This window comes from Lissotriton helveticus, chromosome 8 (assembly GCF_964261635.1).
Source record: "Lissotriton helveticus chromosome 8, aLisHel1.1, whole genome shotgun sequence".
Lineage (NCBI taxonomy): Eukaryota > Metazoa > Chordata > Amphibia > Caudata > Salamandridae > Lissotriton > Lissotriton helveticus.
The window spans coordinates 957369820-957388560 of record NC_136069.1 but is presented as its reverse complement, the minus strand read 5'-3'; the positions used below and the strand labels follow the sequence as shown (position 1 = coordinate 957388560).

Genomic DNA, 18741 nt, shown 5'->3' with positions numbered 1-18741 from the left:
TCTGTACTACGTCACGTGTGGTGTGACTAACCTGACCAGACATCATTCTCAGCAACTTGTGCAACTGAGTGCTGCTGCTGACATCTGAAGAAGATGGGCCCAAAGAAAGCAGGTACCAGGTCCTCCAAGACCAAGAAAGTTGCTGAGAAGAAGGAAGAACAGAAGAAGGAAGTGACACTTAAGTCTGGTGTTGACCCGAAAACCTTTTTTGGGAAAAAAAAGTACGCCTGCAGCAGCAGTTACCGGGGTCCAAGCTGGGGCCAGCACCTCCGCATCAGTGGGCCCAAGCCACCAACCCAGGCCCAAGCAGATGAGTGGGGAAGAGGTAGCCAGCCTAATGGTGGAAAGCAGTGATACTGAGCCTGACCTGAACTTATCGCTATCTCAAAGTAGTACACATTCCACACAAGAGGGAACACAGCAGAAAAGTGGTGAACAACAACCACCGCCCGCAATAGTAGATGTTCAACCTGAGCCACCGCCCGCAATAGTAGATGCTCAACGAAAAGAACAACCACAACCACCGCCTGCAATAGTAGTTGTTCCACAACTACCGCCCGCAATAGTAGGTGTTCAACGAAAACGACAACCGCAACCACCGCCTGCAATAGTTGTTGTTCAAGAACCACCACCGGCAATAGTAGTTGTTGTTCCTCCCGAAGTCGGGGCAGTTCAGGAAATTGAGCCTGATGCAGAACAAGAAGAGGAAGCACCTCATGTAGGAGATCTATTGTTTTCCAAATCCCCACCAAGGAAAAGGAGGGTTAGTCCATCGAGTTCTTCACCAAGCATCCCTTCTGATGATCTTGATCTCAATTGGGAGCCACAACAATCTGAGCATGAGAGGGAGAGACATCCCAAGAAGACCAGGCTCGGGAAAAGGAAGGTTCCAGGAAGCCTACCACTTATGGAGTGCGATGTTGAACAGCCGGATAATGATGGTGATGACGAGTCAGACCCAGTCATCACAAGCATTCCTCCTGGCCCTGAGGACATGGAGACCAACATTTTAACCCTAGCGAGAATGGCTGCGACTAGGGATGTAGCACGCATACCACCAACACAGGCCACACCAAAACTACCTCCAGCTTCCATTTTTACATTTGCACAGAGCCGGCAGCGCCCTACATCCAGCACAAGTTCCACCTCAGCAGAAGTAGGTAGTGGTACTACTGCGCAGCCACATAGTGAAATTCAACACACAACCTCCAGTTCATCCGGCATTAGAAGTGGCACCTCTAGCAGGAGACAAAAGTTAAGCTCCCCAGTGTGGGACTTCTTTACAGTTAGCGCAAATGAGGGCAACATTGCTATATGCTCCATTTGTCATTCCTCTGTTATTCGTGGTAAGCTTGGTACAAACTATGGTACCGGAGGCCAAATGACCCATATGAAAAAACACCACGCAATCAAGTGGGAGGACCACCTACGTAGCATAAAAGAAGGAACCAGTAATGTTGGTGGGGAAGCAGTAGAAGGTCCACGGGTCGAACAGGAAGAAGAGGGAGACATTCTATCTGGTAGTGGTACACTAAGTACCCCTGTCCCCAGCACTGCAGTGGTAGATCCCACATCCTCCGCATCAGCAACATCTCAGTGGCACCAGAGTAAGAGTAACCCGGAGACACCAAGGAGTACGGGTGCGAAGTCTACGACGCGAAGTACTGCATCGAGCGTAACTGAAAGAAATACCAAGCAGCGTACCATTATTAGCATGTTTAGGCAGAAGGGAAAGTACGAACACAACCACCCAATAGCACGTTTTTACAATGCTAAGCTTGCTAAAATGTTAGCACTGGACCTGCTCCCTTTTTCTTTTGTTGAAGTTGTGGGTTTCCTGGAATTTGTGACAACCCTCTGCCCAAAATGGAATGTTCCCAGCCGCTACTATTTTGCCAGAGTTGCTGTTCCAGCACTACACCACGTCGTGCTGGAATTGCTTGGAAAAGCCTTGCAGCAGAGTGCTGTGCATACTATCCACCTCACAACAGACATGTGGACCAGTTGCCAAGCCACTGATTACATGTGCATCACTGTACACTGGATCTCTTTTTCAGGTGTTAGAGACAAGATATCTGCAGGCATTGACACTGCTGAGATTTTTAATGATACTCGCAGACATGCTACTGTAGCCATGTTTGCTATGGAGAAATCGCATACTGCTGCAAACATTTTGGATGAGTTTAACAGCAAGGTCTTTGAATGGCTGCGACCAAGAGGCCTTAACATTGGTTTTGTTGCCACCAACAATGGCAGTAATGTAGTTAAGGCCATGGAAAATGGTCGGTATTTCAGGGTCCCGTGTTTGGCACACTGCATTAACATTGTGGTTCAAGACTTTTTGAAAAATGAAAGCAAAGTCAACAACTTACTGACCATTTGCAGAAGAATCTGCACGCATTTCAACCATTCTTTTAAAGCCCGGAAGCAGCTACGGGTTATTCAACGTGAGTATAAAATGCCACTCAAAGCACTCATCCAGGAGGTACCAACACGTTGGAACTCTACTTATTACATGCTTGATCGGCTGTTTGAGCAGTACATACCACTTAATGCTTATGTCATGACAATGACAAGAAGATCAGGGGATCCAACTGTTATTAAAGCCATGACAGTTGAGATGTCGCAATGGGACCTCATTAAATGCCTGACAGAGATGCTACTTCCTTTTGAGGTCTTCACACGTGCAGTCAGCAGGGAGGACTGTACTATGGGCCAAGCTATCCCATTGTTGTACATGCTAGAGCAAGAGCTGAAGGAGGTGTCTGAAACATACGAAGGTGTTGAAGGAAAACTTGAAGCATGTAATTTGGCGAAGGCCTTAGCCGGCCGCTTATCTGAGAATACAAGGATTCAAAATAAGATTGTGTCACATCAACATTACATTACTGGCACAATTTTGGATCCACGGTACAAATTATTTGTGAACAGTAATGCAGTAATTCCTTTTTCAGAAGGGGATGTTGCCAAGTACAAAACTGTAATACCCGAGGAAGCCACTGATTTAGAAAACGAACGGCTCTCAATTAGAGGCCTGCCAGTGCCAGGCTGGCCCAGGACAGTGCAAGTACTACTGAGCATCCTACAGAGTCAAGTTCTTCTTCACAGCATGCGAGCAGTGCGTTTGCTTCCCAGCAGTCACCAACACAACCAATAACAACAACCGCACCAACAGGATCTGATTCATCAGACACAAGCAAAAAAATAGCTGCTTGGTTTCTACAGAAAGGGATGGGTAAGACCGTTGCTGTCGCAAAGCAAAAAGAGGACGAGCAAACCCGAGCACCAATGAATATTGAGCGGTTGGTCCAGGCCTATCTGGATGACACAACAGAGGTGTTCATGGAGCAAAGGCCATTGGTGTATTGGTATAGGACAAGAAAGCAATGGCCAGGGCTCAGCAGGCTGGCGATAAAGTATCTAGCTTGCCCTGTTGCAATTGTTTCTTCTGAGCGTGTTTTCAGTGCTGCTGGTGCCATTGTAACTGTGAAAAGGACCAGTCTCTCGCCCAAAAGCTTGGAGAGGTTAACCATGATTGAAATGAATCAGCACTTCATACCACCAGACTACAAAATACGTGAATCAGAGCTGGAAGAGGAGAGCGGGTTGGAAGACATAACTAGTGGGTTACATGACCTACTTCTGTCAGAAGAACCACCAGGGTTTGAGGACGAGCTCCTCTTCCCTGACAACTAGGCTTTTAAATTGTTACATTCTCCCTTCCTTTATATCTCCCTTCCTTATTTGTGTGTATCTGTCTTTCTGGCTCAAACTTCAAAACCAACACCATCTTCCTTTCTCTTTTAATTACCTATTGGAGTTGCACATCTGAGCATTTACTGTGCACTCCACTCATTAGAGTCCTGCTCCATCTTCCTGACTCACCCTAAATACATTTCCATTTTGCCATACATTGGATGGAGATGGACAATAGTGCAATAATGTAGCCTCTAACAGTCCCTCCATAACAAGTGAAACATACGTGACTATAGCCATCTTCTGTTTTGTTTCCAATCTGAAATGCATCACTGTCTTAAGGCTACACCTCTGTCTGCAGACATACGCAACTCTTCAATGTCAGAACTTGAGCAGGGCTCCAAAATTAAAGTAAACTCGTCATCACTTTCAGAATGCTCTGCTGCATCTGTGATCTGACAGCCACAAAGAAGAGAAAGACAGGTATATGAAATGAATGATGCCATACATTGCATTGGATGCTTGCTGACTCAGAGCAAATGTGCATGAAGTAGAACTATACTAGTAGTTTAATATAATAACAAAGTACTTGTGTCTCAAGTGATGGTCAATGTTTCCATGTTGTTTAATAATATGTATCCAATTGTACTCCTACTACTGCAGGTGCAGTCTGGACTTAATCGTAGTCACTCACTACAGACTGAGTTGCTGTTGGTGGTCTGTTGGAGAACACGTACACGTGCCACACCAGATGATGATGATGACCACCATACCATCTTTGCACGCTGTCAGTCAGTTTGATCTGGGATGATTGATGGAATATCTTCAGGAAGTGGAATACAAGGTAAACACACAACCAATCAACAAGAACCACAGCAGACCTAGGCTATATGTGTGTGGAGTGGTGGAATAGAATAGTGGTATGATTGACTGACATTGGCGCATTGATTTAATCACTTGTTTTGGAAAATGCTAGGTTGCTGTATATGCCTTTTGTCTGAAACTGTGAAAAATGTAGGTAAATGGAGTTTGGGCCACAGACTCACGGCCCGGTGTTGTGGTGTGGCCCTGTAACTGTTCTGTGCTGGCTCCTATCTTGTTGTTCTTTTCGATGACTGCTGTGCAACTAGAAGAGTAGAGTTAATCAATGTATCCAAGCAGCCTCAGTCTGAAAATCTTCTCGCTCACGAGTCTTGTCTTTTTTGCACTACACCGTAATTGATTTTTATGTTTTCATTGAGTTAACTTATTTTGTAATACCCCATTTCTTCTTTCATCAACACTTACAGGCCGGCCTTTCACCCAGCGCTATTATACGTGGAGCAATAACTCACACTTACCTTACCAATCCTCCTCATCATCCAGCCAGAGGCGCCCAAGAATGATATTCAGTCACAGTGTCCATGGAAGGGAGGACAAAGATGAATGACGAGATACAACTACACATTTGGCCCTGGATAATACATTAACTTTAGTTTCATTTTCATATTTTTCTTTGATTCCTTTTTCCTCTTTATTTATTTTACGCTTGTGTTTGGTAATTGATTGTTCACTTAAACTATTTCTTAAGTTTCTTTGCTAGCTTTCAGCCCACTACATCAGGTATTACGGTTTCTCAGAGGGCATACAGACTAGGCAAAAGTCATATTCATATCATATATAAGAAATACTTCCTTTGAATTGTGTAGTGAAAGAGCCCTATTAAATCTCAAGGGATACAACTTATTAATAACAACATCCCAATCCTCAACTATAAGGGGTGTAGCTATCTTTGCAAAATCCAGTCTTGGACAGGGAATACGTCACCTAGCTGACGCACATGGAAGATGGGCAATTGTTAAATTGGCTAACGGAATTACTATATGTTCCATTTATGGATCAAATCATGATGACCCCGCAATATTTCAAAACCTGGAAATAGAATTAGCTACGTGGCAAGGCCCATTAATTTTATGTGGCGATTTTAACATCTCACCTATACCTGTAGTCTCGGTCAAATGCAAATACCAAAACAGAAATTTATGGGCAGGAAACCAAGGGTATACCGTGCTGTCAAAAGTTTGGTTTATAGTTTGGGTTTAACTGATATTTGGACACAGAATAATCCCGCTGATCACGATTATACATATTTTTCCCACCCTCATCAGAAGCATGTCCGGATAGATTATATCTTCACGTCCCAGGATTTAGTACCTTATTCGCATATAAACAAACCACCGAAAATAATCTCGGATCATAATCCTTTAGTTTTGCTAACTTCGTTCGTTTCGTTTCGTTTCAAAGCTTTTATTCGACATTTTGTCATAAAGCCAGCAATTAAAATACATTCATATACATGATTTCTTTAAGGAAACAACAAAAACTGAACAACAAAGTATCAATGTCAAAATAAAAAAGAGCATTATGTACATAGATCAAGTCCCGGACTGCATCACAATATATTCACAATTTACATGGGGAGATGTTAGTTATTTAACAAACAGTTAGAATTATCTTCCAGTTAAAAGTATTTACAAGACCGGATTATAAAAGAGATTATAAACATAATATAAATAGATAAAATGCCAGTATAAAAGAGATTAAAATACTATATTTTTAGTCCATGTTTCTTCCTAATCAAACAGACACTGTAAAGATACCTACTGACTCCAAAGGTAATCAACCTAGAAGTTGAGGATCTAAGTAATCTGTCGGCCTCACTAAAGGACAAAAAAAGAGAATATGGGCCTCATCTTCTTTTTACTTCAGTTCACACAACTTACAATTTGAGTCAGTCCCCTTAGATTGAGCCCACCGACTGGTATGTGCATTTATCTGTAAAATTCCATATCTATATTGGAGATATACGGTTTTAGCCAATGGTGGTTCAACCTCATCCATGAATTGTTCAAATATAGGGGTATCCTTGAATTGTAAAAATTTTTGTGTCAATGAACCAGTGGCAAGATCGTGAACTCTGCAAGACATGTAATTCCAATAAGCAGTTTTTACCTGTTCTTTAGAATTTGTTTGCAAGGCAGTTGGATTTTTCCAAAAGTGTGAGAGACCAATCCTTGTAAACCAAGTCGATATATGTCTAAACCACTTGATAGAATTATATGTGTCCAGTTCCCTAATTTCCAATAAACCAGCTCTATAATCGGCAAGTTCGGGGGTAGACCACAATCTCACCCAATAGAGTAGTGGCCTCAACCAACATAGGGGCTCTGTGCGTTTTAGGTTGATATCTAGGAAAACAGGGACCAAAGGCGTTCTTTGTGGTAATCTTAATAGGCGCCTAAAGAACGCATTCTCGTCAATGTCAAATATCTTATTTGAATAGGGCCCCCAAATCTCGGCCCCATACAGGGCTGCAGATTGGGCTTTTGCTTTAAACACTTCTATCGCAGGTGTTATTGCTTTTGAAGTACTCCCTCCATGAATTTTTAAAATAGGTAGAGAGTTGTGTTTAAGTGTCAGCCTACTTTTTTCTAGTTGTTTTTTCCAAGATATTTTGTGATCAAGCCTGATGCCAAGATAATCAAAAAATTCCACATACTCTAATTTTGTATCATTTAATACCAAGTTCTTCCTGAAAGTTTTGGGTGGATTGATGGCCATGTACTTGGTTTTAAGAGAATTAATTTCTAGCCCCTTTACCAAGCAGTAGCTATTAAATTGATTTATTAGATTTTGTAGACCCGTGGGTGTTTGTGATATTAGGATGGTGTCATCCGCAAATAACAGCGCTGTGATTGCCTCATTACATAATTTTGGAGAATCATGTTTACACTGTGCCAGATAGGGGGGAATATCATTTACAAATAGAGAAAAAAGGGTCGGGGCCAGCACGCACCCTTGTCGTACCCCCCTTTTAACTGGTATTGATTGGGTAAGTTCACCATTTCTTCCCCACCTAACTTTTGCAAAATTATCAGTGTGAAGTTTTATGAGGTTAGACAGCAATTCATGCGGGACACCCATGTTCCTTAGTGTATCCCATAATAGGGAACGTGGGACAAGGTCAAACGCTGAGCGTAAATCCATAAAGGCAACATATAGACTACATTTCTTGATTTGAACATATTTCCAGCAAATACACATGAACCTGTACACTTGGTCCACGGTACTTGTCTTAATTCTAAAGCCTGCTTGATATTTTGAAAGAATTTTGGCTTCCTCTATCCAATCTAAAATTCTATTTAAAATGTGTCTGGCAAAAAATTTTTGTAAAATGTCTATTAAACTTATCGGTCTGTAATTACCTGGATTGTAGCGGTCCCCTTTTTTGTATATAGTAACTATTTCGGCGCCCTTCCATGTCTCAGGGATCGGAGTTCCCAAGAGAATAGAATTGCACAGAAAGTTTATATAGGGGCACCATACTTCAATATTATGAGTAAATAAGTCCCCTGGTAGTTTGTCTGGGCCTGGGGCTTTGCCCGCCTTGATTGCCTTTATAGCATTCAGGGACTCTTCAGTGCTAAATTTAAGAGGACTACTACACAAGGAAGAAGATTCTTGATTGTTTTGGTCTGGGGACCCCCCTCCCAAGTCATATAATTTTACAAAGTGGTCGTACCAAGTTTTTCCATCCAAGAAAAAGTCTCTGTTGGAGCTACCCGTTTTGTTATTTTTTGTTATTAGGCTCCAAAAGGTGCTTTGATCGTGCTTCCTAGCAGCATTTAGAAGATCATCCCAGATCGAGTTATCCCATTCCTTTTTGGCACTAGAGAGAAGTCTTTTATAATCATATCTACACTCTCTTACCCTTCCCTGATCCTTAGATTTCACGGCATTAATTAGATTGCTTTTTGCTAGACGACACTGCTTATTATACCAAGGTGTCTCTAGCTCCAGTTGCCTTCTTGTGCTACCTTTCACATTACTACATGTTTTACTCAGGAGGGGAGTTAATGACTCAACTAAGTGATAGTGCATTTTAAGTACTTCATGAGAGCCCAGGCTCAAGTTACCATATAAAGGAATGATGTCCGAAAAGGTATTGTAAATACCCATGAGAGTATCTTTTTTAGCTAGAATGTGTGGCCACTTTATAGCTCTTCTGTTATTAGATACCTCAACCTCGCCTACCTCACTGGTAGGTTCAGTTGTACCATCAGATAATAAAAATGGATGACAGAGTAGCCCCAATTGCAAGGGGAGATGGTCACTTTCTGGTCTTTCCACGACCTTAAAGGTTAGCAACAGATGCCACAGGTTTGTAGTAAGCAAAATAAAATCAATTAATGATTTACAAGACCCCTTGCTATACGTACAATTTGCAGGTTTATCAGGGGCCAACCGCCCGTTACATGCCCTTAAGTCATTTGTTATAGTCAGTTCAAAAATCTGCATGGCAGCCACCGTGCTTTTGACTAGTTTTGAGCTGTCTAGGGAGGGGATGTCAAGAGCCCTATCTTCATTTTCCATTAAATTTTCAAGACCCTGCACTGGCTCGAATTGGCAGTTGAAGTCCCCACCTATGATAATATTGGAATTTACATCTAGTTTGGACAAGTACAAGCTTAATTGTTCCACAAGCATTGATTCCTTATTTTGGGGGTTGGGTCTATTATAAATATTTATCAAATAAATATCCCCCATATTATTCGTAGTCAATTTCACTCCAAGCAAATCATTTGAATCAAAGAACAAAGGTGAGACAGTTACATTCAGGGATATTCTTATCCAGATCAACAAACCCCCTGATGGTCTACCTCTTACAGATGCGATTGCCCCGCAGTGAAATGATTTGTAACCAAGTCTGGGAACCACATTGATTGCCCATGTTTCCTGTAAGAGTATGATATCATGCTCCTCCAGGAAGGAACTCCAATTCCTATCACAAAGGTTCCTAGTCAGACCTGCAATGTTCCATGACAATATTTTTAAGTCTTGTTTTAGTAAACATTGTACTAAATCACCGGCGGTCATATTGCGTGCATTTGTCGTTTCCCCCTCGTTTAAACCATCCAAAAGCTCACCACCCAGTACCATTTCTTTTGGCTCTTCTTGTACCAATAATGAAATGTTTTGATCCTGTAAGGTGCAATTATCGTCTGGGTTCCTCTCTTGGGGGTCTCTAAGGATACTTTCAGGCAACATTTCGATTCCCATAAACTTTAGTTGGTCAGACTCAAGTGGCGTTTCATTAATTCCTAGATCTTTTAGGTGGTCTCTATATAAGGGGGAAGGTGTTTCACAATTTGTATACTTTCCTTCTTGTCATTTTCCCCACCATGACCAGTTTTTGTCCATGTCCGTGTTAAATGGGTACATTCTGCTAACGGGAGTTACGGGATCAAGAAACGAATACCTGTTGTTCCCTGGCCAAGATAAATCTCTATTATCATGTATGCGTTGGTTGGGATAAAAGTAACTGAGGTCACAGGTTCCAATTCCTAGTTGGCCTCTCCGTTGATTCTGGTTGTACACAAGGTGTGCTACCGAAGGGTCTTTAAAGTTAACCAATATGCAGTCCCCTGTTATGTCTTTGAGTCTAGTACCCAACCAGCTAACTCGACGAACTTGTATGACCTGGCAGTTGGTGTTGTGTGGCAGAGGTCTGTTTTCCCTCAGCCAATACAGTGTCTTATTTTTCAGTTCATCATAGGATTCCCTTTTGTTGGGTTTTAAAGGGGGTACGCCAGTAAGCACTACCACATATGGTTGACACCCCGGGGGAAGATCTGCATTAGGAATTTTTCTGGGCACAAATTTACTTGTGTTGCGATCTATGAATGAATCTTTATCGATGTTGTTATTATTGTTAGGGCCATTGTTGGTTAGACAAACAGAAGGGACTATCCCATCAACCGGCTTTAGAGGCACCAAAGTTTGGGGAGTGGTTGTAGTAGGTGCCATTTTCCCTTTACGTGGCGCCGGTTTTGGTGGAACGACCAGTTGTGTGCCTCCATCAATCGGTTGCGCCTTGGGAGGTACCACTTGGGATCCTCTTGGTACCACATTGGCCCCAGTTTGATCTGTCGCCTTGTTTTTGCTGAGTGGTTGTGTTTGTTGAGATGGTTTAGGAACCACTGAGCTAGGATCTCCCCTTATAGTATCAGCTCCAATCTTAGAGTGAAGTTTTACCAATGTTTTTAATGCAAAGAAATTGTCCAATGAGCTTTGCTCGAATTTGTCCAAGCGCTCCGAAAGCCCTTTCAGTCTTTCAGTAACTGGTAATAACAAAGATGTCATGAGCAGTTGGATTTGCTCGATCAAAGGGATAGCTACAGGTAAGACTGTTGGGCAGTTTGTCGGTTCATCGTCCTGAGCTTGGGGGACTGAGCCAAATGCAAGATCACCCCCTTCTTTCTCACTTGCTTCTATTTCTATAGGCGTGGTTTCGGGCTCTGTCTCTATAGGCGTAGAGTCGGGCTCAGGGGATTTACAATTGAAGCCCCTGTACATGTAATTCCTTCGTATTCTCTTAAGAGCCTTCAGTCTATAAGCTTTCCTGGGGGAGAAGAGTCTCTTCCTTTTACCCGTACCACAGTTTGGCAGGGGCAATATTGAAGCTTGTCCCGCTGGAGCGTCGTGTATTATTATTGATGGCAAAGACGATTGGTCAATTTCTGGGATAGCTGGTCGATTTGTTCTATTAACCTCGACTGAGGCTCTGCATGTTATTGGCAAGTCCGGGATTATTTCAAGTAGACCATTATCAGTTTTCGGGTCTGTCACACAAGGCTGCGTGTTGCTGGAGTTTGCAGAATTTAAAGAATCTGCCATGTTAGTGACCATTGGAGATTTAGCCTGTGCTAATGATCCTAAAGAAGAACGCTTGTTTGCGAGGTGTTCTAGCGATAGTCTGCGTTCTGCTAAAATAATTTCCTTCTCAACAACAGAGACGGCGCGGGTTATAAAGTTGTCCATGGTGCCTATCATTGAGTTTCCCCCTCGCTTTAAGCATCTGCCTGAGCGTGTGGCCATTGGGGAATAGGCAGACATATGGAGCTTGCAGTACAATGAGCAATAAGCGGTATTTGATGCAGAGAGCCCAGAATAATGATAACTTGTAGTACCATGCAATGTTTTCTTAGGGGGGTGGCCCGTCCCGGCCCCTGCTGGCCCCGGACGGCCACAGATGGCCCGCCCTTTGCCCGGGCTTCGCCCCGGGCGTCCCGCTCGCGTCCCGCTAGGCGAGCCGTACTCAGTGATGTAGATGTAGGGTGGTGATGGGCGGGGCACGCAGGGGGGCGCTGACCAGGTGTTGCGCGGTCAAGCAGGGACTCCTGGGATAGTGAGTCCCTGCCGCGCTCCTCCCCTGCAGCCTCTCTCAGCCCCACTGGTATTCAGCAACAAGAAACGCGGCGGTCAGGCAGAAAACGGCATTGGTGGGTCCTCCCACGAAGCGGCTCCCGCGGAGCGGGAGCGGCGAGCAGTTTCAAGTAAGGAGGGGGCGAAACAGCACACAGTTCCCCGCAGCGTCCCCGCAGCGTCTTCGTAGGCACAAAGGGTCACAACTGGCCGCGCTCTTACTTCCCTTTTCAGCCGGCTTGTTGGTGTGGGCGGGGCACGCAGGGGGGCGCTGACCAGGTGTTGCGTGGTCAAGCAGGGACTCCTGGGATAGTGAGTCCCTGCCGCGCTCCTCCCCTGCAGCCTCTCTCAGCCCCACTGGTATTCAGCAACAAGAAACGCGGCGGTCAGGCAGAAAACGGCGTTGGTGGGTCCTCCCACGAAGCGGCTCCCGCGGAGCGGGAGCGGCGAGCAGTTTCAAGTAAGGAGGGGGCGAAACAGCACACAGTTCCCCGCAGCGTCCCCGCAGCGTCTTCGTAGGCACAAAGGGTCACAACTGGCCGCGCTCTTACTTCCCTTTTCAGCCGGCTTGTTGGTGTGGGCGGGGCACGCAGGGGGGCGCTGACCAGGTGTTGCGTGGTCAAGCAGGGACTCCTGGGATAGTGAGTCCCTGCCGCGCTCCTCCCCTGCAGCCTCTCTCAGCCCCTCTGGTATTCAGCAACAAGAAACGCGGCGGTCAGGCAGAAAACGGCGTTGGTGGGTCCTCCCACGAAGCGGCTCCCGCGGAGCGGGAGCGGCGAGCAGTTTCAAGTAAGGAGGGGGCGAAACAGCACACAGTTCCCCGCAGCGTCCCCGCAGCGTCTTCGTAGGCACAAAGGGTCACAACTGGCCGCGCTCTTACTTCCCTTTTCAGCCGGCTAGTTGGTGTGGGCGGGGCACGTAGGGGGGCGCTGACCAGGTGTTGCGTGGTCAAGCAGGGACTCCTGGGATAGTGAGTCCCTGCCGCGCTCCTCCCCTGCAGCCTCTCTCAGCCCCACTGGTATTCAGCAACAAGAAACGCGGCAGTCAGGCAGAAAACGGCGTTGGTGGGTCCCCCCACGAAGCGGCTCCCGCGGAGCGGGAGCGGCGAGCAGTTCCAAGTAAGGAGGGGGCGAAACAGCACACAGTTCCCCGCAGCGTCCCCGCAGCGTCTTCGTAGGCACAAAGGGTCACAACTGGCCGCGCTCTTACTTCCCTTTTCAGCCGGCTTGTTGGTGTGGGCGGGGCACGCAGGGGGGCGCTGACCAGGTGTTGCGTGGTCAAGCAGGGACTCCTGGGATAGTGAGTCCCTGCCGCGCTCCTCTCCTGCAGCCTCTCTCAGCCCCACTGGTATTCAGCAACAAGAAACGCGGCGGTCAGGCAGAAAACGGCGTTGGTGGGTCCTCCCACGAAGCGGCTCCCGCGGAGCGGGAGCGGCGAGCAGTTTCAAGTAAGGAGGGGGCGAAACAGCACACAGTTCCCCGCAGCGTCCCCGCAGCGTCTTCATAGGCACAAAGGGTCACCACTTGTGACTACTTATGATGTCAATCCTACTCAAAAGAATTCCTGGTCATTCGATAGGAAGTTACTATCTAACAATGAGTATATTAATTATATTAAAATCTGGACTGATGAATTTTTCAATATGAATCGTTTTAGTGCGCCAAGGAATATTGTGTGGGATACCTATAAAGCTGCACTAAGGGACGAGACCATCAGCTTCCAAAACAAAAATGGGAAAATTATTAAAAAAGAATATGAACTGAAAATCGCAGCCCTAGCTAAAGCCGAAGAAGAACATACTGCCAAGATTATACATAAACAAGAAGCCACCCTTTCGATGATGCAGGTAACACTGTTAAAATCGGGACTAAATACTAAACTTAGCCAGAAAGCTGCCCAAACATATCATGCGCATAGGAAACATATTTATGAAAGCGGGGAGAAAGTGGGCAGACAATTGGCACTTTCTACACGCCAGAAAAATGTTAGGAACAATATCTCCTCAATAGTAGATAATGGTCAGACTTTTTCCCACGCTAAAGATATTAATTATCAATTTCAAAGGTACTATCAAAATCTTTATTCGGATGAAACCCCAGCTATGGAAAAAGATATAATTGATTATTTGGACAATTTTCTTATTAACTCTGAGGGTATGAAGCTATTAGATGATGCCACCAAAGAAGAACTTGACAAAGAAATTACACTTCCAGAGGTCAGCGCTGCATTGTCATTATTATCATCAGGCAAAGCAGCAGGTCCTGATAAACTGCCGATTGATCTGTTTAAAGTTCTTGCTCACCAATTGTGTCCTATTTTACATGACTTGTTCCTTGGGATTCAACATAATGGTATCCCACCAACTTCTTGGGATGAGGCCACTATAATCGTTTTTCCAAAAAAGGGAAAATCTCCTGAACATCTAACCCCGTATCGTCCTATATCCCTGATTAATTCGGATTCCAAATTATATTCAAAGGTCTTGGCACTCAGACTCAGCAGGATCTTTGAGCATCTTGTATCCCCGTGGCAACATGGTTTTATACCTGGCAAAGGAACCACGGAACACACCCGTAGGGCAATCGCCTTATTTGATGCCAAAGTTGCCACGGGGGGACAAATGTTGATGATCCTGCTTGACGCTGAAAAAGCGTTTGACAGCGTTTCATGGAAATTTCTTTGGGAAGTTATGAAGCGTAATAATTTCGGCTCTAAATTTATCCAATCCATTAAATCAATGTATTGCCGTCCCAAAGCAAAAATTTTAGCAGCAGGGTTATTATCACGACATATCAACATCGCTAGAGGCACCAGGCAGAGGTGTCCTTGTTCGCCCCTGCTTTTTGCTCTATATATCAATCCCCTTATTTTGAAGTTATTAGAAAGCAATATTATCAAACCTGTTATTAGTTGTCACTTTGAAACTAAAGTATTGGCCTATGCCGATGATATCGTGGTCACTACACCTAACCCGATTGAGGCTATTTGTGAAATAGAGAAATTAACTACTGAATTTGGACGCTGCTCGGGCTATTCTCTCAATAAAGGAAAAACGATTATTCTGTGCACTGATAATACCATCTGTTTGGATCAACGAAGAGCTAAAAAGGCCACATATTTGGGTGTTGTTCTGTGCACAAATATTAAACAATTACCAAAAGCCAATTTTGATCCGTTAGTGGCTAAAATTAAGAATGATTTTGAAAGGGTTAACAGCCTCCATCTTTCTATCATAGGAAGAGTCAACTATGTGAAAATGAATACGTTACCTAGATGCCTTTATTTATTCCGAGCCATCCCACTTGCCATTGACCAAGAAATGCTAGTATTGATCAACTCACTTATATCTAAATTCATTTGGCAAAACGGGAAGACTCGGAGATCGCTTGCACTTTTATCACTCCCGTTGGACAGAGGCGGTCTTACTGTACCTAATATAATCCTATACCATTGGGCAGCTTTTTTAAAACAGATTTCTCCCATGATTACTGACTATAAGTTAGAGAGCTCAGAAGGCTCTGAAGAAATACCTTCCATATATGAGCTCCTCATAGGGCAGGAGGCTAAAGGCTTACTTCTCCGGAAGACCGAGGCAAGAAATTATAAGGATTTTAAGGGAGAAGTAATGACTAGTGCACGAAGAGTTTGGAACAAAGTGGCCAAATATATTCATATTGGGAAGATCAACCGATATACGCTGCTTTGGCATTCAAATGTCATTCAAGGTCAGGATTTGGCTTCGGCTGCGAAAAAATGGGATAAGTTGGGAATTAGAACAATTGGTGAATTTCTAGTAAAAGGTTTTGATACTACTTTTTATGATCTGAAAGCCAAATTTAATTTACTTACTTTGATAACTTTATTTAGGTCATAGACCATAAAAGTGCAATAAAATATATACAAGCACAATGTTAAAATATAAATACATCGAGTTAAAAAGTTATTAAACAGTAGATATCAAAGTAGTAGTTGTGAATGAAAGCGGCCGTCCCTTAGTCCTTGTGGATTATCACGGATCTTCTCCTCCACATACCGAGAAGAAACCTGGAAACAGCGAAGACTATGGGGGGGGTAGTATCATAAGTTAAGACTCTAAGGGCGAGAGCACAGTGCCTAAAGCCCAAGTTCTTGCAAAGTGGGGTAATCCAGCACTTCCGAATTTCGCCATATGCTGGGCAGAAGAAGAGGATGTGTATAATGTCTTCCCTGTCATGATTGCAGGCAGGGCAGTTAGGTTTCGTCGCTTTAGCCCATCTTGATGTGAATTCTCCAACTGGTAGGGAGCCGTGTCTCAGTTGAATATAAAGCTTTAATTTACCAAATGGTGACTTTTTAAAATTTGCACAGGTATTTGCAACGCTGAAAGCCAAAGAGTCCCTAATTTCTCTACACAATATTGAAATTTTGGATGTATTATCTAGAATAAACACTAGGATTGGAATTCTGTACAATATTCTTTTGAATAAACAAAAAGATGATCTTGACAAAACTGAAAATAAATGGGCTAGAAAATTAAACAATTCTAATGTAGATATCGATAGCGTATTAGAATTGGGCCAGAAGCTACTTATGGCTAGCAATCTTAAGGCGCAATTGTATAAAACCATATTTGATCTTTATTTTACTCCTGCTAAACTATTTTCGTGGGGCAAGCGAGAGAATGATTTATGCCCTAGATGCACACAAGGACCAGCAACCCTCACTCACATGTTTTATAACTGTTCTGAATTGACGTTGATCAAAAATATGTTATTATCCTTTTGGGAAGAAATATTCAGTCATAAAATACCAGAATCAGAAACTCTGTTTTTACTAGGGCATGATTATTCTTTAAATTTAACTAAACCTGAAGAAAATTTCATTTTTATAGGTAAAGCAGTACTAAGATTAATTCTATCCGCCCGCTGGAAGGAAGCAGACCCACCTAGTTTCCAGATGTGGCTAGCGCGTTTTCTAGCGGTTTGTAGATATGAAACCGCTATATTTGAAACAAGAGGAGGAAAAGCTAGGGCGCGCGGAGAAGCTCTCTGGAGTCCAATTTCCAACTGGAAGGCGGGGATTATTCCCACTGGTATTGGTTGATCTGAAATTTATCAATTTATAATTTATGTTTTTTGCACATATCGTTGTATTTGAGTTCTTATTTTGATTAATCTAATTTCGAGTTATTATTTTTAATCTAATGCTTTAGTAATTGTTCAGCTTGTGTCAATTTGCTTTACCTCCTCTACGATCTAGTCATATTGTGTTATTTTCGGTAATTTCTGTAAAATGTACCTTGCTTTTTCCTCGTTTAAAAAAGAAATAAAAAAAAAAAAAATGAATTGTGTAGTAGTTAAGTAATTACCACTTATTATTAACCATCAAGTTAATAATAAACCTTCATCATGCATCCATTTTGTTTTTCTTCCTTGACTTTACATTTATTGGGTAGTAGTGGATCATCAATCATCGTCTTCATTGTTTTGCTTTTGTTGTCTCCATGCGTACTGTTTTTCTTTGTCAAACCTTTCCCCAAACCACCGTTCCCATCCATTCATCAAACCCTAACCCTCTTCCCCCAGGCTGTGTGGTTTTATATTGAGGTGTGATGTTACTACATTAAATCTACACCAACAATTGATCACACGCTTGCTGGGGCAGATGTTTAAGTTTAAGTTTAGTTTATTTGCACAGTTAATTAAAACCAATGCAGTGCAGTTGTGAGAAGTTGGCCCGGTATATGCTGCTCACTAGTTCTAGTGATCACCTTGTACCATGCCAAGCAACCCTTATGATGATTGGTTGTAAGTCAACCTTATAGACCAGCTATCTTAGTGGTAGCATGGACAAAGCAGTCTTAGGCTAAACTCTGTAAAGGCATGTGAAGGAAGCTGTTTTACCATGCACAATCCCCTTGAATACCAAAGGAAAGGACACCACACAGATATATATTGAAAATATATATATGTTTATTGCTACAAAATATCCCCTATACTCTTTATGAGCACAGAAGCAAATGCGTTAAAACAAAACACAGTTTAAATACACAAAAGTTGCACAATTTGGATGAGCCCTAGGGGCCACCTAAACCATATACTAAAATAGTGGTATAAGAACCACTATTGGGAAAGGAAAGAGGCCTAGGGCCTGGGGAATCGCTGGAGCTGTTCGGGACTAACAGTGATGAAGTCGGGAAAGGCCCGCGGGACTCGGGTGCAGCGCTTAAAGCGCACGCATGCACCAATGCAATGTCAATGGTGCGTAAAAGTTACAAAGTTAGTGTTTTAAGAACCTTCCTATGGACCTACAAGGATAAAACTTTAGACACAGGCACTAGAGGTTTATACCAGTGTGAGAACACCGGCGTTGCTGAGTTACCTCACCCACAGGAAGCGGGTGCACAGGTGCGAAGTAGTGTCGGATTTCGTCACGCAGGTCGATGGTGCCTGGAGATGAAGATGCTGCAGGCGGGTCGTCGAGGAGAGTTCCGGTGGACCCAAAGGTGGATCTGAAGAGGTGAGGACCTGAAAACAGAGGGGACAATGTTCAAAGTCACTAGCCAGTGACTACCGTGGAACCAGGATGGAACCAGGCGATGTCGGGTGCAAACAGGTGAAGAAGTGAAGATTGTCTCTGCAGCCACGTGGACAAGAAGAGGTCAAGGACGTCCAGGCATTGGTCACGAGCTGTCCCACGAAGGCTCTAGCTGATGGCGGTGTCGGCTTCTTGATCGGAGCAAACAGGCCTTGGCTAATGCAAGCCACGCAGAAATCGATGCAAGCTACTCACTCGGACCAGCAAGGTCAGAGCGGGTGCTCC

General features: G+C 43.8%; 1 long non-coding RNA gene across 2 annotated transcripts in view; it reads left to right on the top strand.

Annotated features, from left to right (window-relative positions):
• The window catches only part of LOC144773036 (uncharacterized), a 200573-nt gene that overhangs the window by 142771 nt on the left and 39061 nt on the right, over positions 1-18741 (top strand). The window contains exons 3-4 of one of the 2 annotated variants that reach the window (XR_013599907.1): positions 4360-4540; positions 4986-7940. The exons of the other annotated variant lie outside the window; for it this stretch is intronic. This is a non-coding gene — a long non-coding RNA (uncharacterized LOC144773036). Of the gene's footprint in view, positions 1-4359; positions 4541-4985; positions 7941-18741 lie in introns of those variants that run through there. 2 annotated transcript variants of the gene reach the window in all.